This window comes from Peromyscus maniculatus, chromosome 9 (assembly GCF_049852395.1).
Source record: "Peromyscus maniculatus bairdii isolate BWxNUB_F1_BW_parent chromosome 9, HU_Pman_BW_mat_3.1, whole genome shotgun sequence".
NCBI lineage: Eukaryota > Metazoa > Chordata > Mammalia > Rodentia > Cricetidae > Peromyscus > Peromyscus maniculatus.
In genome coordinates this window covers 70,568,612-70,591,349 of record NC_134860.1, presented here as the reverse complement: position 1 = coordinate 70,591,349, position 22,738 = coordinate 70,568,612, and the positions used below count along the sequence as shown (strand labels likewise).

General features: G+C 40.5%; 1 protein-coding gene across 10 annotated transcripts in view; it reads left to right on the top strand.

Annotated features, from left to right (window-relative positions):
• Fndc3a (fibronectin type III domain containing 3A) overlaps window positions 1-22,738 on the top strand; it is a 155,102-nt gene that overhangs the window by 80,588 nt on the left and 51,776 nt on the right. The window lies entirely within an intron of this gene.

Genomic DNA, 22,738 nt, shown 5'->3' with positions numbered 1-22,738 from the left:
ATGGTGTAGATAAGAGTGTAATGTGTTCTCGATGGCTCAGAGAAGAGTAACTCTATGCCAGACTCAATGGCATTCACAGAATCCTCTCATCCCAACCTTCCATTGACAGTTGAGGATGCTGTTTGACTTTTAGAGATTTCAATGGTAATCACACTCAGTTTTTATTTTTTATCTTTTAGGATAAACTTCTTTAAAAGTTTTGACATTCCCTTCTGGTTCATTCTGTCATATCCTGCAACATGTTTAGAAAATCCCTTTGTTGTTCCAGTGAAATGTCAGCTGTTTTTAGTACTTAAAACATCTTTAGTCACAGTTTGTTGCAATTCTTCACTTTTTATACGCAGTCTCCCATCATCAGGCACTTGCCAGGACACATAAAACATTTCTGCTAACTGCACATTCTTTCCTGTGGATGTAAAATTTGCCATACGTCTCTTTGCTGTCCTGAAGGATAGAAAACTCATTCTTGAGAGACTTAGGCCCTGCTTCGGAGCCTAGCACTGCTGTGGAATTAGGTATGCCCAGATACACACGGAAGGCTCAAACAAGCATGGGGAAGTAATTGAGTGCTTTTGGAAAAGATGATGCTTAAAGAAGTGGTAGCAGTCACAAGGGGATTAAAAGTAGATAAATATCTCTGAAACAGAAGGAATAGCATATTGCTTCTAAAGGTGGAACATTCCCAGATGAGAGAAGGCAGGAAAGGTATTACGAGAACCAAGTTCAAGGGAGGATGGCTGAAAACTAGACTTCAACTTATGTACAGTTTTTATATGACTGCCATTACAGCCATACGAAACTCTTCACAGTTAGAGCAGTGAGGAGGTAGCTCAGTGGTAGAGTGCATATTTAGCATGCATGACAGGAACCTACAAACAAAGCCGGGGGCTATGGCATGCTTCCTACGGACACTCACTAGGTGAGTCCTGCCCTTGGCCTTTTCTTTCCCCACAGTGGAAAATTTTAAATTTTTGTCAGGGGCCAGCAAGATGGCCAAGCAAGTAAAAGCACTTGCTGCATAAGCTTGGAAACCTTGCTCCGTCCTTGAACCCCATGTAAAGGTGGAAGAGAGAACAAACTCCTCAGGGTTGTCCTTGACCTCCCCGTATGTGCCACATCATATGCCCCCCTCAAGGCTTTGCCAGTTAGAGGGCTGATAGAATCTGGGTTCACTCCCCCACTAAACATCAAGGCTAGGCCCATAGCATATTGGTGTAATATTTGCCTAGCATACATGTGGCCCTGTGTTACCTCAGTACTGCAGGAAACAAAACAGTTAAAAATACTTAATATTTCAGATGTTACCCTGCAGGAAGAGGGCGACCACTGAAGAATTTTAAGTGGCGAAGTAGCCAAAGCAGTAGTAAGGAGAGTGAGACGGAAGGCTGTGGGGCAGGGAAGCCAGGGCTGCTGACAGCTTGGGCAGTGACTTTGACAGGTAAATGGCACTGCCTTCCTTTCTATGTTGAAGAATGTGAGAGAGCAAAATGAGATAACAAAGTTCATTTCTGAACATACTAGGTTCAGAGTATCTTTTGATTTTCCTACCTTTGCTCAGAAGGTCTCAGAAAAGAAATACAAATTTGTCAGTGAGTGATTTGAAGTCACGAGATACAAATGAGCTTGACAAGAAAGAATAAAGGATAAGAAAGAAGTTGATACCATGAAAGCCTTAACATCTAGGGAATAGGGAAAAGAAAAGAAAGGAAGATTACAATTAGGGGAAGATACAGGCCTCCTTTATCTTATCCTGTGACTTTAGGGAGTGGAGGAAAATAACAGTGTAAGAGAGGTAAAATTCAGAAGGCTAGGGATTTAGCCCACAAGTGGGGCACTTGCCTCCCATGCTCAAGGCCATGGGTGCAATTTCCCAGGACCACAAGAAAATACAAATGTAACATACAGAAAGATAAGAGAAGTATTTGTATCTTACCACAAAGAGCTACCTTCTTAGTTTTGTAATGCCCCTACAAATAAAATATAAAAATAGAGACATTTATCAATGCAGTAAAAAAAATAACTAGCTCTTAAATGTGTAGCTGTTTCATTGTGACTACAGTGAAATACATTTTCATCTTTCAGATTGGCAAATATCAAGAAGTTAGGAACTGAGTAGAGTATGTTGATGAGAATATGTCCGAGTATCAACACTGAGCTCATTTGGTAATGTCAGAACTATGACTTCTGTTTCATCCATCAGTTCACATCTGGTTGTTTATCCTGTAGATAGAATGCTCTGAACTGATATTTGTGTAGTGGTACTGTAACAGTTAGATGTATCAAAGGATGAATTGTCAAGTGAACTATAGAAATTGAGCCATCTCTGTATGGCCAGGAAAAGAGCTCTAAGGCTATTAAATAGGTGCAGACACTATATAGTTTTTAAAGAATACATTATTGCTATAAAATGTGTAGAATGTCTCTGAGAGAATTTATAAGTGTAAGAATGATTTCTGAGGGCTGGAGAGATGGCTCGGCAGGTAAGAGCACTGGGTTCAGTTCCCAGGCCTGCATAGTGGCTCATGACAAGCTGTAGCTCCAGCTTCAGGAGGTCTGATGACCTCTTCTGGTCTCCATGGGCAGCCACACACATGTGGTACAGAGTCACACATGCAAACACATATATACATAAATTTTTTATCTAAAAAAGTGCTGTTCTTTGGCGATCACATACATACATACACATAGTTGATACACACATGTGTACATACACACAGATACATATGTGTATGTATATGGAAAGAGAAAATGTGTATGTTCTAGGGAACAAGATCATAAATGTGTTTCCTGACCAGTTAACTTTGCTCAATTTCATCATAAATGATCCACATAAACAAGGTTTCCCAGACGGGTGACGTTTGAACCTAGAGGCAGTGAAAGGAACATGAAGCCCTGTCCCTCCTCTTTGCATTGTAAAATCTTGAGTTACCTCTTCTCAGTCTTTAGTATACCATAAACATCTGGAGGTTTTAACCCACTTTTTCATGTTATGGTCCTGATAGCTTGAAGAAATTGAGATCCAAATTACATAAAATGATGGACAAAAGACTTTCTAACTTAGATCCCCCCGTGAAAGCTGATATGAATGGAAGCAGAAATGTCTGACATCCTCAAGAAGAATGTGCAGACAGCCACCACAGCAGTTTTGTTTGCAGATGCTATTAAACAAACAAACAGACAAACAAAAACAAAAACAAACTTGGAACTAAGGAAGCTTTTTTTTTTTTTTTTACTTTTTCAAAAAGATGAATATATCTTTATTCTCTGTGTATGAATGTTTTGTCCGTCTGCATGAGTGTGCTGGCAGAGGCCTGCCGTCTCACCAGCCCCTTTTAACTCCTGGCCTTTGCATCCTGCACCCTCCGCTCTAGAAAATCCCAATAAGAAACAACAGGCTAAAGAAGTACCCCCACAATGATTAGCTGCAAGTGTGGGCATCGGTCCTTGGCTCCTCAAGTCAGTGTGTGTCAGGTGGATGATGATGATGAAGCACAAGGTTTCTAGATGCCTGCTGCTCACATCTCCTGACTTCTTCATCCTTCTGGGAGGTGATGCTGTTGGAGAAGAACATAAGCTGAGGAAAAGATAATGTTGGGGTGAACATGACTCATTCCTTTCCTATACCAGAGGCCTATACCAGGATGCAAACACTTTGTGTCAAGCTTCTAGGAGTTTCCATCCTTGTTAAGAAGACATTTCAATTCTCTGAGCGTGCATTTCATTTGAAAAGCTATTTTTAAACTTTACAGTCTGACTACTCATAATAAGTCATCTTCTCTAATCCTGCAGTAACCATAAAATATTAACATTTTTATATCTAAAAAATAATAAAAAACTAAAAACATTGCAGGGAAGAAGAATATAAGAGTGGGAAGAAGACCCTGGGATGGTAGTAAATTGTGAGGTCCTGGTGGCTCGTTCAGAATCTGAATCTAAATGAGATTTGTCAAGCAGAACCTTTTATATACAATGCTTACTAACTAGTGGCATAATCTGCATAAGACTTGTCTAAATTGCCAGGTTGCAAAGGCCATTTTTCATGTAGCTCATTTGACTGATAGTCCCTTAAGATGTTTTGAAAGATCCAGACCTCAAACCTTAGAAGCTCCAAGGAAATTTAAATTAGAGGCCACTGCATGGCAAATCTGCAACTAAAATGAAAAGCTTAACCCAGCACAGTCATTTTCATCATTGCAGCACTGATCTGGTACAGTCGAGGGGCAGATGACTAGTCTGCTCTGCCCCGTGTATCCTTTCCTTTCCAAACTTCTGTGGCCTTAATGTTTGATCCTGACAGGACTTACGTCATTGATCCATATCAGTTGCGTGTGTTGTCGGTGTGTGGGTGTTGAGTTCTTGAGACACAGTTAACCTAATGTACTTCAGTAAATCTTGAGTGCCATTAGAATGATTCAGCATTGTTCAAATTAGACTGATACTATAAGTAGTGTGTTCACGGCCTACTGCATGCTTATATTGATAGCAGTATCTGCAGATTTTTGACAGGAACACTAGAAATAACTTCTTATTTAGAGACTGTTGCTTGGTAAACACATAGCCTGATTCAGGTTTTCTATGTATATGTAGTTCAATTTAGTGCTAAAGTTAGAGTCTAATTATATTTGTTGAATTACTTTTCCAGAGGAGAGTTGAATGCCTATTACCCTAGATAGGGCACTAATAATAGATCAAAAAGACAACTTCATACTAGTGCAGCTTTGGAAAACAGTGTGTTTATTTGGCTTACCAAAGGAGCGTGCGTGGTCAGGGGTTCCCTACCAGGAGCAGGGAGATTGACAGAAAGTGGCATCACTGAGAAGTCCCATCACCGATGGTGAGCTCAAGGAAGCTGCTTAATGGCAGTCCCACTTTCAGTTGGCCTTTCAGATCCCATACATTCTAGAGTTCCCTCAACCTCCCTCCCAGGACGACTTCCAGGTGGAAGTAGGGTAGACTCCCAAGCTATGGTCTGCTGACCTTCCCTCTCCAGCTTCAGGGGATATATTAGCAGCTTCTGTAGAGCATACCACTGCCATAGACCCAACTGTTCCTCTGTTGGTTTGCTTATTTTATTGCCATGACTGTAGGCCAAGGTTAACTCTGTGGAGGGAAGGCCACTGATCATGCCAAGCTCTGGAGTTATATATGGTTATCCTTCATATTTATTCTATTTAAATAATGCAATTATGTCTGGGTGCATAGAAAAATCTAATCATAGATGTTTTCAATTACTTGTACATAGATAAATGACATTATCCATAAATCTGAATCATACATAGGCCACTAATTTATGTATTTTACATTATCTAAACTTTAAAATGGGTAAGTTTCCAGGGAAGAGAAAAGCCTATAAAAATTGAAGTGTAAGTAATAACCTTGATCTTTTCATTCTCTTCTGTAACTTCCTGCTTCATCCCTTCCTAAGTTATAATCACCAACTTGTGAAATTCCTAGGCCATCAGTAGTGCTAATTGCCCATTTCGTGAATGAGTGTTGCCAGGTGTTCTATAATCTTAATAAGTAAGTATTTCCTATTACTAATAAGGTAGTCCTGGACCCCAGTTTGTCTAGACGTTCCAGGTTTGTGCCATTTTTGCTATCTAATTGGCTTGACATTTGTCTCAGATTTATTATTTTTAGCAGTATAATGTGACTGACCACCATTTTGCAGTTCCAGTTTCTTACTTGATCTCCATTAGCAAGTAGTTCTCTATCTCTCGAGTTTTTGTTTTTAAATCTGAAACAGAAACTCAGAGACATCAATTATATATACTTGATGTCGTTAGTCTGTATTGTGTTACTGACATACTGTGTTGGACTGAGGAGCTTATCAAGACCGGATTTCTTAGTTGTTGAGTACATCAGATGAAGGCCTCTTGCTCCATCAGAATTTGGAAGAGGGCATCACATAGAAAGAGGCAAGAGGCATGCTAGCTTAGCCCATGGCTCTCTGTCTTTCTAGAAAGCATCTCCCTAGCCCTGCTGACCCCGTCCCAGTTACCTCATCCAGGCCCACCTCCAGATGTTATCTGCAAGGCATAGCTGGGGGAGTAAGTTGCTAACATGAATTTGGGGAGCACTTTCAAATGAAAGCACTTAGATACAATAGGCTAGGAAGTAAGTCTTTCCTGGTGGTGAGACTGTCCAGTGCTGTTGCTTCTGCTAGCCACTTGATGTCACCAGGCTACCACTTGGAGGAAGTTAGGGACACAAGTGACTATACATTACATGCAGGCAATAAAAATCTAAATAGTCTTGCTGCAGTTTATATTTTTAAAAGTAAGAATTTTTAATTTTTTTTGCATAACTCTATATATAACTTTGTCATTTGGCAATGATTTTTTTATACTCACTTTATAGCACCTGTCAACTAAGAAAATGAAGTCTAAATTAGTGAAACCTTCACAAGAACTATAACTGAGGAAAATTCAGTGAAACATGTTTGTAAAAATATCTGAAGATGTCATAGTACCTGTGGTGGTGGTGGGGAAACAGACCAGAATTTATTTCAGTAAGATAAAATGGAAATGTTCTCCAGAAAGCAGAATTTATTCCAGCCTTATCAGGCGATACCTCAGAAACAGTTTTTGTAATATGAACATAATCTTAAAACCGTTATTTAAAAAAAAAAAAAGAGCCTGTTGAAGATTTTAGTAACATTATATTTATCAGTGTGTGGTGCAGCAGTCAGCAGCAGCTTTATGTGAAAACACTAAGACTGTACTGAAAGAATTTTTCTAGTTAAATACTAAGGGATTAAATGGATAGATAGTTAATAAAGTATGAAAAGACATAGGTAGGGTTGTTTGATTACACCTCCCCTACCACCCCCCCCTCACCCCCGCCTCCCTATCTTCTACCCATGAGATAAGGGAGCATGTATTTGTTTGCTCCAGATGGGATACTGGTAACAGATTAAAGAAATGATTCCACACAGTTCTGGCTTTTGGGGGCCTACAAGAGCATGGGTGACTCAAACACAGTTATGTCACCAGAAAGCACACCCTAGTCAGTAGTTCATGAAAGCTGCATTCCTCTGCTGCTATCTTCACTGATGTCATAAGATGGGGGAGGGGCCACCTTCCTCCTTCCTGGGAAGAAGTTTCACTTAGGAGGAAATAACTAAGTAACACTCTACCCCTTTTTTTGGCACTTGGTTTTTTTCACTCTTTGATGATGTTCCTTGAGCCTTGCTGGGAATGATGTAATCTCATCATTTTCTCTGCGTTTGGCTGAGCCTGGGCCACAGTGCCACAGCAACAGTTACTAATTTGTAGGAGCTTGACTGGTTGTCTCTGTAATAAACCCACTGTAAAAAAAGAAGTTTGCTGCCATGAGTCACTGAGCTTGACAGCAGCAGTAGCCTGTAGGCTTAAACATTTAGAAGGCATTTGACAGGCTCATAACATCCATTTAACAAACAGTAGCAGGACCTTCTGTACCGGGACCTATGACTTGCCTAGTCATAGACTTTGCCCTGACTAAGAGTACCAGATGAGGGTTCACTGCTGTGGGGCAGCCCTTAAATAAAAGGAAAACAGTTGCAATCATAACTATTGTCCTGCCACTATTACACTGATGGGTACATTTTGCCAGACTTGTTTATGTGTGCAGCATGAAGAGTCCCATACCAAGCAGGACTGTCACTTGTAATTCTACTGAACAGACTGTGCCATGCCTTTAGGACTGTGAAAGCCAGTCAGCTCTGTCCAAGCCTGATTTCCCATGTAGGCCACAGCATGTGGTACCATCGGCAGCAGGGTTTTACCGTCTAGCTCCAGTGTGCAGCCAACCCCAGTGGCAGTCGTCAAGTTCATGGGTCTCAGAAGTCTCCCTGGCCAACAGCTCATAGGGAGGAGCTCACCTTTGGCACTAAGCATTCAGCAACCTTATGGCTTCTAGGAATGCCCTTTTCTCTGCCTAGTGTAGGGTGTTGTGTCTGTTTAAACTCTTTAATTGCTGCGTTCTGTTTTTCCAGATGCCTTTTCAGCTCTGTAAGAGACTCAAAGGTTAGCACAATATAATGAAACCTTTCTTACAGAGGGAGGCAAGGATCTTTGAAGGCCTATTGCTGTTTGCTCTAAGCTAGTTCTGGTGGATCTTGGATAGCTAAGAGAATATTGAAAAGAAATGTTAATAAAATCCAATAAAGCATAAAAAGATTGACCACTTGTATCATATGTTTCCGGAAAAGAATAATGTTGTGTACAAAGGCATTATCATAGTTTCTCTTCCTGTTGCTATGAGGAAATACTCTGACAAAAGCAACATAAGGAAGAAAAAGTTTATTTTATTCATAGTTCAAGGTTACTGTCTGTCTTGGTTTGGGTTTTTGAAGAAACACTGTGACCACAGCAACTCTTATAAGGAAAGCTTAATTGAGGTGGCTTGCTTACAGTTCAGAGGTCAGTCCATTATAATCATGGTAGGGAGCATAGCGCCATGCAGGCAGACATGGTGCTGGAGCTGAGAGTCTTACATCTTGTAGGCAACAGGAAGTCAGCTGACTGTCACACTGAGGGAAACTTGAGCAAAAGAGACCTCAAAGCCCACCCCCACAGTGACACACTTCATCCAACAAGTCCACACCTCCTAATAGTGCCACTTCCATTTTCTTTCATCCACCACACTGTCCATGGCAGGAAAGTCACAGCATCAGAATGCTTTGTATCCATAGTCAAGAAACAGGGAGCCATGAATGCTTGTGTTCAACTCATTTTGTCCAGTTTATACAGTCCAGGACCCTCACCCAAAGAATGGTCCCAGCATAGTAGGCAGATCTTCTCAGCTCAGTTAACTTAATCTAGGAATACCCAGTGGACTGTCTCCCAAGTAATCCTACATCTCATCAAGTTGACAGTTGAGATTAACCATCACAGGAATGGAAGGGAGACATGCCATCTAGCCCTTCATAATGCAGTCTCTTTCTATTAGCCTTCTGGCCTCCTCATCCTGAGATACTACAGGGTCACTGCAAGCCTCTCCACCTTCAGCAAACTGTGAGGTGAGCATATACTGCTTGTCTCGACTCAGGCCCAAGGGGGAGCAGGGCCACATTCTAGCCCTGCTGTATCTGCCTCTGGAGCTATTGCCTGCTTCGGACACATTCCTGGCCAGCTCAATGGCTCTGTTTCTGTGGGTCACACATGGCCACTAGACTGAGTAAACATAGTCTACCCCCAATATACATTTCTCTTCCCTGGTAACTATTCACTTGCTTATATAACTTTGATGAGGAAGCTAGGGACTCTTGTAACTTTCTGCGCTTTGAGCCTTGTACGTTTTGTTAGCTCCTTCAGACTTCTTCCTTCAGCCAGGGGTTTCACTTCAGAGGAAGTACCTGCTGCATGGCAGGTATGTATTCAAGAAGTAACAGTTTTACCTTATATTACTCTTTACTGTATAGATACAGTACAGGAGTCCTTTAAATGTTGTCTAATATACTCACATATATTTTGAAGGGACTGTATTCTCTTTTTATTGAAAATAGACTTTTTCATGCAGTATATTCTGATTACTGTTTCCCTTCCTCCAGCTCCTCACAGATCCTTCCAACTTCCCTACCCACTCAGTCCACACCTTTCATTCTCTCCCATTAGAGTACAAATGGGCATATAGTGATAATAAATAAAATAATAATAATAATAACAAATATAAAATGAAAACAAACCAGAATAGGGCAAAACAAACAAACAGGAAAAAGGAGCCAAAATAAAAGACAGGGAAAACATACAGATGCAGACAACCACATAGAAAACCTATAAAAAACAAAATTGGAAACCATAATTTAGAAGTAAAAGATCTGTAAGGTAAAAAAGAAGAAAAGAAAATAATGCCCAGCAAAAACATTGTGAGACATAAAAATACCTTCAAAAATATCATTAAGTTTGTTTTGTATTGGCCATCTATTGCTGGCCATGGAGCCTTTTTTTTAGTGTGGGTTTTTGTACCCAATGTGACTTCATTGGAGGAAACATAATTTTTCCTTTGAGAGTAGATATCAATTGCAGATAGCTTCTGGGCTAGGGATAGGGGCTTGGGTCCACTCACCTCTCAGCCCTGGGACCCCATGTGGCTTAGACTTGTGCAGGCCCTATGCATGCTGCCTTGGTCTCTGTGAGTTGTGTCTAGAAGGCCTTATTTTCTTGGTATCCTCCATCTCCTCTAGATTCTTTCTGCCTCCTCTTCTGCAGAGTTCACTGAGCCTTGAGAGAAAGGATTTGATGGAGACATACTATTTAGGGCTGAGTGTTTCAAGGTCTCTAACTCTTAACACATTGTCCAGTTGTGGGTTTCTGTATTTGTTCCCATCTACTTCAGGAGGAAATTTCTATGATGGTGGCTGAGCAAGGTACTAAACAGTGAGGACAGCAGAGTGTCATTGGGCATCATTTTATTGCAGCATTCTTTTAGCAAAGCAGTAGCATTTGGTTTTCCCCCTAGGACCATGGCCTACTAGATTCAGGCTCTTAGCCACCCTAGCAGTGTTGGGCATGGGTTCCATCTTATGGAATGAGCCTTAAACCCAATTAGGTATTGGTTGGTTGCTTTCACAACTTTTGGGTCACTATTGCAGGCAGGTCACCATTGTGGATCACATGGCTTGTAGCTGGGTTGATGTTTGCCTTTCTCCTCCGGTAGTGTGCAAAGTCCTTCCAGTACCATGGACACTAGTCAGTAGAGGTGAAGGTTCTAGGTAGCCACCAACTCAACTTCATCGTGTTCAGTGAGTTATATAGGTATTGTATTAAGCAATAGAGCCTTACTGTATGTTTGTGGAAAGCCACCAATAGCCTTGGCAATAAAAAACCTGGGTTGTTTGGGGGTTTCTATGGGGCTTCTTTGACCAACAACTCAATTAGATGTTACCCATTCCTGGCACTGGAGATTTCATTTGGTGGCAAGAGATGTCTAGTTGGGTCTTTGTCTCCCCTATAAAGCCCTCTCCATACTCCCTCCTTACTCCCTTCTTCCTTTCCCTTCTGTGTTTGATCCTCCCATTTTAGCTCCCCACCCTTATCCATCTGTAGCTACCTATTGAATTTCCTCTTCCTAGGGAGATCCTTCCCTCCCCCATCCCTTTCTCTATACCTAATTTCTGTGGTTATATGGATGCTTATCAAAGACTAACAACTAATGTCCACATATAAGTGAGTGCACACCATATTTGTCTTTTGAGGTTTGGGTTACCTCACTAAGGGTAATTTTTTTTAAGCTCCATCCATTTACCTGTGACTTTCATGATTCCATTCTTTAACAGCTGAGCAATATTCTGCTGTGTAAATGTACCACATTTTCTTTATTCATGTGTTGATTGACATGTAGGCTGTTTGTAGCTATTTTGAGTAAAGCAGCTCTTCCAGTAGAATGTGGATATGCAAGTGTCTCTGTAGTAGGATGTAGAGTTTTTTTGGTGTATGCCCAAGAGTGGTAAAGCTGGATCTTGAGTTAGATCTTTCCTAGCATCCCCAGGAACTGCTTTCCATAGTGCAATCCCACCAGCAGTGGTTGAGTGTTAGTGTTGGGTTTTCAAAAGACAGTTTCTGACCATATTCACCCCTATACCTTTGTCTTTCTCCCTTCCCCATCGGCGTCCTTTGTTGTTCCCCCAATCTCCTGTGGTGTGTGTGTGTGTGTGTGTGTGTGTGTGTGTGTGTGTGTGTGTGTGTATGTATGTGTGTGTGTGCGTGTGTGTGCGCGCACTGTTGCTTTGGTAGTCTAACAAAAGCAAATTCAGGTTTGATATAAAAGGATTTATATACGTGCACACGTTTTCTGTATCTATGTAAAATCTAGGATACACAAATGATAGAAGAGAAGCAATATCTGTCATTCTGAGTCTGGCTAATTGTGCTTAAAGGATGACCTTCACTTGCAACAGTTTCCCAGCAAATGGCCAAGTTTCAGTCTTGCTAAATAAAACTCCACTGTGTATATATGTACTGTACTTCCCTTTCCTGTTGATTGACACCTAGGCTGATTCCATAGCTTGGTTATGGTGTATAATGCTTGTACATGTTTTTTATTTTTTAAATAAGGTTTCCTTCCATAGGCTAGGTTGGTTTTGAACTTGTGATAATCCTACGTTGGCTATGGTGTATAATGCTTGCACATATTTTGGGTTTTTAAAATAAGGTTTCCTTCCATAGGCTAGGTTGGTCTTGAACTTGTCCTACCTCAGTCCCAAGTGTTAGCATTACAGGCATATGCTACCTTCCTTATTATTTTTGTGTCCCTTAATAAGATAAAAATTAACCAGTAGCTAAAATTACATACACTTTGGTTGTTGATGGTTTTGAGTTTTATTTTACTTTATTTTACCTTATTTTATTTTTTGAGACAGGATTTTGAGACTAGATCTGGCTGTCCTAGAACTCACTATGTAGACCAACAGGCTGGTCTTGAACTCACAGAGCTTTGCCCACCTCTGCCTCCTAAATGTGGGATTAAAGTAGTATGCCACTACACTCAGCTTAAAATGACATGGTTTTGATGATTTGTTTTATTTCCCTGTTTCACTTTCAGAAGTAACCCTGATAATATGATAGTGACAGTTACCCTGCCCTGGGATTTGTCCTCATTCTCATCACTGAATGTCAGCCAACCCGAGAGAGAAAGCTTGTCTCTTGTACCTTTAAGAAGTTTTTCCCCAGTATTGGGTCACAAGTTTGAAGAAAAAAATTTAAGTCTAAAAGATGGAAAAATAAGGATGATACAATGGTTTTTCATTAAGCTTGGTTTACTATAAGGTCTTTTCTAAATAAAGATTTATTATTTATTTTATGTATATGGGTGTTTTGTTTACATGTATGTAGGCACATCAGAAAAGGCAATAGTATCTCATGGGACTATAGTTACAGACAGTTATAAACTTCCATATGGTTTCTGGGAATTGAACCCAGGACTTCTGGAAGAGTAGCTAGTGCTCTTAACTGCTGAGCCATCTCTCCAGCCCCCCAGTAAAATGTCTTTTTAATTCTGAAGTTAAATTCCTCCATCTTTGAATGTCCTTTCCAGTGACGTGCTAACATAAAGTAGAGTGTTTCTGTGTGCTCTTCCTTTCCATGTGTTTACTTGGTTACTAAATAGCTGATTATCAGTCCCCGGAATTCATTTTTGGATCACTGGCATCCATCCATTCAGCTGCCTAAGAACTGGTGCATTACAATACAGACTTGTGTATTGACATCGGTTAATATCTACTCTTTTCACTTGACCTAGCTCTTTTACCCCATCCCCAATTAATCCAAAATACATCAGACTTAGTTATTCCTATTGGTCTGTATCAAAAATATAAAGATTTTTAAAGTTTATAACCTAGTAATAATATGAGAAAATGACAGAGAAAGAAAATGTTGATTGTGTGACCTGACTTGCAAAGTGACTGACATCCCTGTAAGGCAAAAAAGTAAAGACATATATGTGTGCAGAGAATAAGACTGGAGGGAACATGCATCAACATAATGAAGGTTGTATGTGACACACCCACAGACAACATCATCCTAAATAGAAAAGACTTGAAGCAATCTGTCAGAAACAGGAACAAGTTAGAACTGTCCATTCTCCACACGTTTTCAATATAGTACTTGAAGCACTAGCTAGAGCATATAAGAGGAGGAAATAAAGAGGATACAAATGGGAAAAGAAAATAATTTCCATTTGCAGATTATATATATATATATATATAATATCAATATATATATATCCCCAAAATTCCACCAAAATTTCTAGAAATTTTCTAGGAATAACCAACTTTCAACAAAGTAGCAGGATACAAAATTAGCCTTGAAATCAGTAGATTTTCAATATATCAGTAACAAACATGTTGACAATGATAATGAGAACACTCATTCACATCAGTGCCCTCCCACAAGTCTAGGAATAAACCTAACCAAGGAAGTGAAGGACATCTATAATGCAAAATATAAGTATCTCTCTGATGAAATAAATTGAAGACATTAGAAAATGCAAAGATCTCCCATGCTTATGGATTGGTACAATTAATATTGTAAAAATGACCATCTTAAGAATATTACAGATTCCGTACAATCCCAATAAAAATTCCATGATGTTCTTCACAGAAATAGAAAAGAAGATTCTAAAGCTCATATGGACATAAAAAAGACTGCAGATAGCCAATGCAGCCCTGAACAGAAAGAACAATGTTAGAGGGATCACCACACCAGATTTCAAGTGGTATTGCAGAGCTAGGGTAATGAAGACAGCACGGTGCTGCCACAGAACATACACATAGATCAGTGGAATTCCAATTCAAGGGCACCTAATTGCAGCCATTTGCTATTTGACAAAGATGCCAAAAATAAATGCGGGAGGAAAGATAGTATCTTTAATAAATGATGCAAGGAAAACTGAATGTCCACATGGGAAAGAGTACATTAGACACATATCTATCACCCTGCACAAAAGTCAATTCCAGGTGGATCAAAGACCTCAATGTGAAACCTGAAATACTAAAACTGCTAGAAAAAAAACATAGGCAGTACTTCCAACATATAGGCACAAGAAAGGAGTTTCTGAGTAGGACTCTGTTTGCCCAGGAATTAAGGAACTAATAAATGGGACCTCATAAAACTAAAAAGGTTCCATAGAGCAGAGGGAATGATCAACTGAGTGAATAGGAAGCATACAGAGTGGGAGACAGTCTTTGCTAGGTATATATCTAGTAGAGGTTTAATTCTCAGAATATATAAAAAACTCAAAAAAAAAAAAAAAGTCAAAGCAAATGGCCCAATGAAAGAATGGACTACCAACCTGAACATAGTTCTCAAAAGAAATAAAAATGGCCCGAAAACATAAAAATGTTCACTTAGCAATTATAGAAATGCAAATTAAAACTACTTTGAGCTTTTATCGGACTCCAGTCAGAATAGCTAAGATCAAGAAAACAATTGAGAAATGCTGGGATGATTCCAGGGAAAGGGGAGCTTTCATTCACTGTTTGGTGGGATTGCAGACTGGTGCAGCCATTCTGGAAATCAGTGTGGAGAAACCTTATAAACTAAAATCAGATCTGCCATATGACCCATTTCTATCACTTTTTGGAATATACCCAGATGACTAAGTAACTTACTACAGAGATCTTGCTAAGCTGTGTTCATTGCCACTCTATTCACAACAGCTATCTATGCAAGCTACCAAGAGAAAAATAATCAACAGTCCTACTCAGCTGTAAATCCTGTGAACCACAACAATGATTGACCCAGCACAATATCCCCACTGGTGCAGTAGTGCCACTTAGAGCTTGGCTGTAACCCACAGCTGTCTAATTGGAATTAAGGCCCTCTCAGTAGGAAGAAACTCAGGCCTGGTCTGTAAACCTAATCAAGAACCTGTGGCTAGAGGGGTCAAAGACCCTAAAGGACACTCAACTGCCATTTTCATAAATTAATGTGACTTCCAACGATGCTCTGAATTTATCCTTATACCCACAGGTAAATGCAATTCTCACCCCTCATCAAAGAAGCTTCTTTTTAAAAAAGATTTTTTTATTTATATGTATGAGTGGTTGCCTGCATGTGTGCATGTCTACTACATATGTGCTTGGTGCATGTGGAGGCCGGAAGATGGCATCAGATCCCCTGGAACTAGAGTTACAGATGGTTATAAGCCACCATGTGAGTAGCAGACATGACAGGGATGCTGCACCCCCTAACTCTCAATAGAATAGGTGTCTGCACAAGATGTGCACACCACTAATCAATCCACATGCTAGAGCAGACGGAAAGTTTAAGGAAGCTCCAACCCTAAATGAAGAGCTGTAGTGGTTAGCCCTAAACACATGTACATATAGGGAGCATTAATTGGAATTGAATCATTTTGTGTGTGTGTGTGTGTGTGTGTGTAATTATAGAAGGGGTCATGAATTCAGGATGGGAACTGTCTTAGTGTCTCTATTGCTGTGAAGAGACACCATGATCACAGCAACTCTAGTAAAAGAAAGCATTTAATTGATTGACTTGCTACAGTTCAGAGGCTTAGTCCATTATCATCATGGTAGGATATGGCGGCATGCAGGCAGACATGGTGCTGGAGAGGTAACCGAGAGTTCTACATCTTGGTAGGCAACAGGAAGCAAACTGTCTCATTGGGCATGAGGAGCATATATGAGACCTCAAAACTCTCCTCCACGGTGACACACTTCCTCTAACAAGACCACACCTACTCCAACAAGGCCACACTTCCCATTTGTGTCACTCCCTTTGGGGGCCGTTTTCTTTCAGACCACCACAGGGAACAACACAAGAGGAGTTGGAAGTGAGGGGACAAAAATGATGTAAATAAATACAATGTGTTAATGTATGGAATTCTCAGATTAAAAAATTAATTGTAAAGACAAGTTCATTGAATTGGATCCTTGCCCTTTTATATCTTTATTGTTTTTAGGGGATATGTCTTGTTTATTCGTTGAGAGGTCTTCCAATGTAGCCTTGGTTAGCCTGGAACTGGCTATGGAGACCAAGATGGCCTTTCTCTGCCTCCTGAATACAACACCATGCCCAGCTTTCCTTTTGTATATATTAATTATCCTGAGAAAATAAGACTTTTTGTTTTCTGTTTTTGTATGCAGTAGGTGTTACTGACTTCTGCCAACAGGATTTGATGCTCTACTGAATTACTGTCCTCAGAATTACCATTAGTTAAAAAGGCTCAGCATTAGTGATATGGTCCCTGTTTTGAATAATCTTTCAGCTATCGTAGGAAAATATAGATGTATATATGTTTCCTAAAACCTTTGTTAGGCTGGTAATCTAAATCAAATACTTTTCTTACAGAAATATAAAAACAGGAGACTGAGAGCATTATAGTTTATACAATGTACTTTGCATTAATGTGCATAATTTCCTCATCTTTGTCTGATTGTGACAAGTGTAACAAACTTACAAACATGCCAGTGTTTTTATTTTCAGATAGCCTCAGCTATTTTTCACAGTTATCTTTATTTAACAGCATAGCCCACCGTACCACTACTTTAGACTTACCACAACATGTTGACACACCACTAGCATTTTTTTCAGGTAGGTTTGTCAAGGCTAACACAACTATCATGGCTTATATACTATATGTGTACCAAGCATTGCTGTGCTTTGCAGGTATGAATTTAATTTAACCCCCACTATATCCACATAAAGTAGAGTAACAGTTATCTCTATTTTACATCTGAGGAAACCAAGTTATAAAACTAACTTTTCAGGTCTTAAAGCTGTAAAGAGTTCAGTGGGAAAGCTCAAAGTCTGCCATGGCCTACATGACCTAGTTAGGGTGAAGGGGAATGAAGGACGGACAGACACACACACAGAAGTGCTGGGATTCCCTGTGTGCTCTGCTGGAATCTCAGCTTGTTTATCAGTATCCTGTGGCAACAGAGTGGGAGGGGGAGCTGGTTTAGCAAACCTCAGTAGAGGGCTCTGTAGGGACTGTCGGGTAGCAGTCCTCCCTGAGGAGGAATCTGCACTTGACACTTCCCTGCACAGTCTGGTTTTAGCTGAAGGTCTGTGGTTCATGGAGTCCTCGACCCTAGAAGGCTCTGCTGTCCCCTAAGCCTGACCCAGGAAGGCCTTGCCATTCTTAGACATCTGAGGTGTTGGGGTCCTTGGCATGGTCGTGATCCTGTAAGACACATTCACTCAGGACATCATCTGTCCCTCACAAAAGTCTGCCACATGCTACCGCTATTGTTTAGGATATAGAGATAGTCAAATTAAAATATCAAATAATGCCAAAGTCCATTTGAAATATTTTTGTACAAGTGGCAAACAATATAGTTCACTCAATATTGACCAGAATGGAGTTGTATTTCATCAGCTTAAATGCAGTCACTTAGACTTGATTTCATAAACAGTAAAAGATTTTTAAGCAGAGGAGAAGACAAGCTGGTTTGTTTTTAAATTCATGTTAGCAGTAGTATGGAGACCCACCAGGAGAACACTGGGATAGTTTAAACCTGTTATTCCTGTAGCAGTTTACAGAAGGAGAGGAGGTGGGTTTGAGAGATAAGTTGAGGAATAAAACCATCAGAACTTCCCAGTTAATGATGTGAGATGAGTGGGGGAAAATAAAATCCAGCGTTACTGTCAAGTTTCTGTTAAAATGGAGCCTTAAATTTCCATGGAAAATACAGACCTTAGAGTGTGCATTGATGGGAAAATGACTGATTTGAATTTCATATAGAAATTCATATAGACCCAGAGCTCAGAAGAAAGATCTCTTGAGGCACAGAATTGCAAGCTTTTATGAGTGTGAGTAAGGCCATCCTGAGAGATGATGTCGAATAGCAAAAGGCGGCCAAGAACAAACGTCCAGGAAAACAACGCCTGAAAGAACAGAACACAAACCAGTAAGCACTTGAAAGGCCTGCTGGAGAAGGAAGATCAAGGATTGTATGTGAAGGAGAAGCAGGGATTCCTCGTCAGTGTTAATTAGATTTGTCAAGAGACTGTCCCCAGTATAATCTCAGTAGAGTGGTCTGAGGGAAAAGTTTGATTGTGGTTGGGTAAAGCGTGATTTTTTGAAGGCTTCTGTTCTTGTTTGAATCCTTGAAAAACCCTTCTCCTCTAAAATAAGGTTTTCCATAAAATGATCTTGTTGGCATTATGTGCTCACAAGAGGAGGTTTGCCTTGTGGGGTAGAAAACAGGAGACAATTGCTGGACCATTAGCTAGCAATTGGGATTAATGGAATCACACCACCTTTTCATACTTTACCTAAAAGTCCAATTCTTGAGTAAGGATAAACACAAAAATAATGAGAGAAATTAAATTTATAACTGGAGCTGGCTTTAGACACACACACACAGAGTGCTGTCAAACAATGTTTCACTCCAATTCAATTAGAAACTTTTGTACATTTTCATAAAATATATGAAAAGTCATAAACCAAGGAGATAATTATACCCAGTTTAACTCAAAGGATTAAGTACCTAGAAAACTCAAATCTTACTAATCTATTTTTAAAAGGCAACCCATATAGAAATAAAAAGGTAACATGAATTGATGTGTTCTTATTAATAGAAAACCAGGAGCCAGATATTGAGGTGAACGCTGAAAGATCTGAGAAACAGAACAAAACACAGCCAACTCACCTTACCAACTCCTCAGCCTCTAGATTGAGACTTCCTGTTTACTCATGCCTTATATACCTTTCTGTGCTCTGCCATCTTCCTTCCTTCCTAGTGCTGAGATTAAAGGCATGTGTGCTTCCCAAATACTTCCCAAAGTAGCAAAGGCATGAGATCTCAAATGCTGGGATTAAAGGCGTATACCACCATGCCTGGCTCTGTTTCCATTGTGGCCTTGAACTCACGGAGATCCAAATAAATCTCTGCCTCCCAAGTGATAGGATTAAGGGAGTGTGCCACCACTGTCTTGCCTCTATGTCTAATCTAGTGCCTGGCTCTGTCCTCTGATCCCCAGATAAATTTATTCAGGTAAACAATATATTGGGGTACACAATGAAAGATGAAAAAACGGACTAGGTAATGCACAATAAGAATAATATTGTCCAAATTTTAAAATCCACATTCCAAGTAGTAGTGCTACTGAACTGATAGAGCCTCTTATGCAGTGCTTGATGAAAGCAATGTAAGTTAATACATCAGGAAAGGATTTCGCCCTGCCTTTCAAAAAATAACAATTACATAATCCTAAATCCAGAATTTCTCTTTCTGGGTATAGTAGGATCTGTTAAAGAAAGATGTGGGCTATGAGACCTACAGAAATCTCCCCTTTAGAGTCTATTCTATTTCCACTTCTCCTTTGGTGATGTTAGCAAGTCTCATGGATTAGATGCCCATTTATCCAAGACAACAGAATTTATCTCTCAGACTAAATATGTCTTTGAATCCCAGAGTAGTTAAGCCAGTGGTCTCTTTCATGAGGCATCTGTCCTGATGCCTCTTAAACATCTGACATGTAGCCTATCCAAACCTGGGTGTCTGGTGTCCCAGGCCCGTTTCATCCACTGTGTTGCTGATGCAAATGCCTGCTGTAGATAACCTAGATCCAGTCCTTTGGGGGTTTCCACTCTGGGTCATGGGCTGTACAGAAAGCTGAACTTTAGTTTTCTTAAGTGTTGTACCATAGTCCCACAAGCAATGTGTATGAGTTGGATGATTTTTTTTTTTTTCTTCGAGACAGGGTTTCTCTGTGTAGCTTTGCACCTTTCCTGGAACTTGCTTTGTAGACCAGGCTGGCCTCGAACTCACAGAGATCCACCTGCCTGTGCCTCCCGAGTGCTGGGATTAAGGGCTTGCGCCACCCCCCACCCCCACCCCACAGTGAGTTGCATGAATTCTTTAGAGATATAATCCAGATAATGTCTTAAATCCAGCAATGTCTACCTGTTTCACTTATGGTAAAAGCCAAAGAAAGATCTGACAGTGTCCTACAAGGCCCACGGGAATCTTATTTCCCTGTCTCCCCCTCCACCTCCCTGGCCACGATCTGGTTGTTGGGGGGCCAGAGAGAAAGAGAGAGGGATGAAGAGAGAGGGAGGCAAGGGTTTCCAGAGGGAGGAAAGTGGAAGAAAGAGCCTAGAGAGGAAGGGGCGGAGTTTCCCTTAAGAATAGGCTTCTATGTCAGGGCATAGAGTGGCGCCACAAGGCAGGATCAGAATGTTAACACTGGTAACTCTAGTATTCTTGCAACTGGGCATGCGTGTCATACCCCTCCTTTGGGGAATTTGTGCTGGTTGATCTCTCTATGAAAAATGATCTTTCCTCAGAAACCCATGTGACTCATTCCCACACTTAAATCTTTGCTCAAAAGTTGCCTTCTTAGAGAAACAGAGCCTGACACTATTTTGAATTTCAATTCTTAGCTAGCCCTGCCAAGCAGCACCAGTCTTTACCCAGCCATCCATCTTACCCTGCTTTATTTCTTTCTTATATCATCATTTTTTACCTTCAGACATGTTTTCTGCATACACACTTGCAAACATACTACCTCCAAACATATGATTTACCACAATCTGATTTATTTATCATGTATTTATTATTTAAGATTTTTAAAAACGAGGTGGGGCATACTTGCCAAGGCATGCATATGGGGTCAGAGGATGATTTGGAGGAGTCCAGCTCTGTTCTTCCACCATATGGATCCTGGGCATTAGATTCAGTTGTCAAGTACTAACAGCAAACACCTTTACCTGCTGAGGATTCTCTTCCAGTGTAAGGAGATTTATCCATTTTCATTTACTGATCTATACCAAATGCCTTAGGCAGCATGTGGCAGATAAGTTACAGAAGATAATACTATCTAATTTTATAAGCCTCAAAATTAAGCAAATTAAATTGGTTAGACATAGGATTGTTTTTTTCTTTTAGATTTTTTTCATGATACTAGAACCTGACCCTGGACCTTGTGCATTGTTAGGCTAGCTGGCTAATCACTCTACCATTACTACACTCCTCACCTAGAAAAGGATGCAGTCAAAGCCAGGCGGTGGTGGCGCACGCCTTTAATCCCAGCACTTGGGAGGCAGGCTGATCTCTGTGAGTTTGAGGCCAGCCTGGTCTACAGAGTGAGTTCCAGAACCTTCAAGGCTACACGGAGAAACCCTGTCTCGAAGAACAACAACAACAACAACAACAAAGGAAGAAAAGATTACCTGTGAATAGTGGTCGCTGGATGGTTTCTAGGAGCACATAAAATGTTTGTTTCATTTTTACTGTGTGGGGGAGGGGGCGTTGCCAAAGGAATGGTTTCAGTGGCTGAGCAGAAGGTGAAAATGCAAAGGGTGAGAGAAATGAGCAGTGAAGGAGATTCCCAGTGGAGGGTCAGATCAAGGGAAGTGTAGAGAGTGAGTTGGCGGTGGGGTGTGCTTCTGAGCACAGGTACATGGGTAAGAAACCTTAGTCAAGTGTTGATAGAGTTCCAGTTCATGTTGAGAGATCTGATGTGGGATGGCGACTTCGGCCAGTGAGTACAGAGCAGCTCTATAATCATTAGGAAATGCAGGGCAAGCTTTGACTATTAGTAGACTCCTGAGCAATTCTGACAGTGTTGGTCAAGTTGAAAATTCGAAATTTAAAACCACACTAACCTGCTGCCCCGGGCTGTGTCTTGCCAGGTTTCTTTATTTATTTATTTTTATCTTTGGGGGACACACTGGGCCTTTAAACCAGGGCCTGCACTTTAAAATGTAATTATCCTATGAGGCAACCCTGCCTTTGCCTGTGTGTGCTTGGCACGTGACTTAGCTGCACTTGCTTCCGCTTCTCTAGTAAAGATGCCTCTACAAGCAGGATCCTCCAGATGGTCCCTCTGTGCTGGGTAATCATTAGTTTTGAAAGTCCAGGATTATAGTTTTACTTAGGATAACTATCAGTTATTCAGCAGCACCAACCAGTGTATTTCATGCTCTGGTTTATCTAACTCCATTCTCCCAACAATGCCATGAGGCTGATCAGTTGAACCTTTCCACAGGAGACAGATTCAAAGAATAGTGGTAAATCGCCATGCTAGTCAATATTGGAGCTGATTTTAACGTTCAGTATAGTTTAATACCAAATCCAGTTTCCCCACAGTGCTACATGTCAGATCCCAGCCTTTACTTATATGTGTGTGTAAGCAGCTGATAATCTGAATTTACACGGCATCATTAAGTAATGAAAAGACCCTTCCAAAAAAAATCGTGATTTTTTTTCCAGCTTGTAACTGAGTATAGGTCATTTTCTTGGTATCTCTTTTTGCATGAGTGCCATATTTTATAAATATGAACA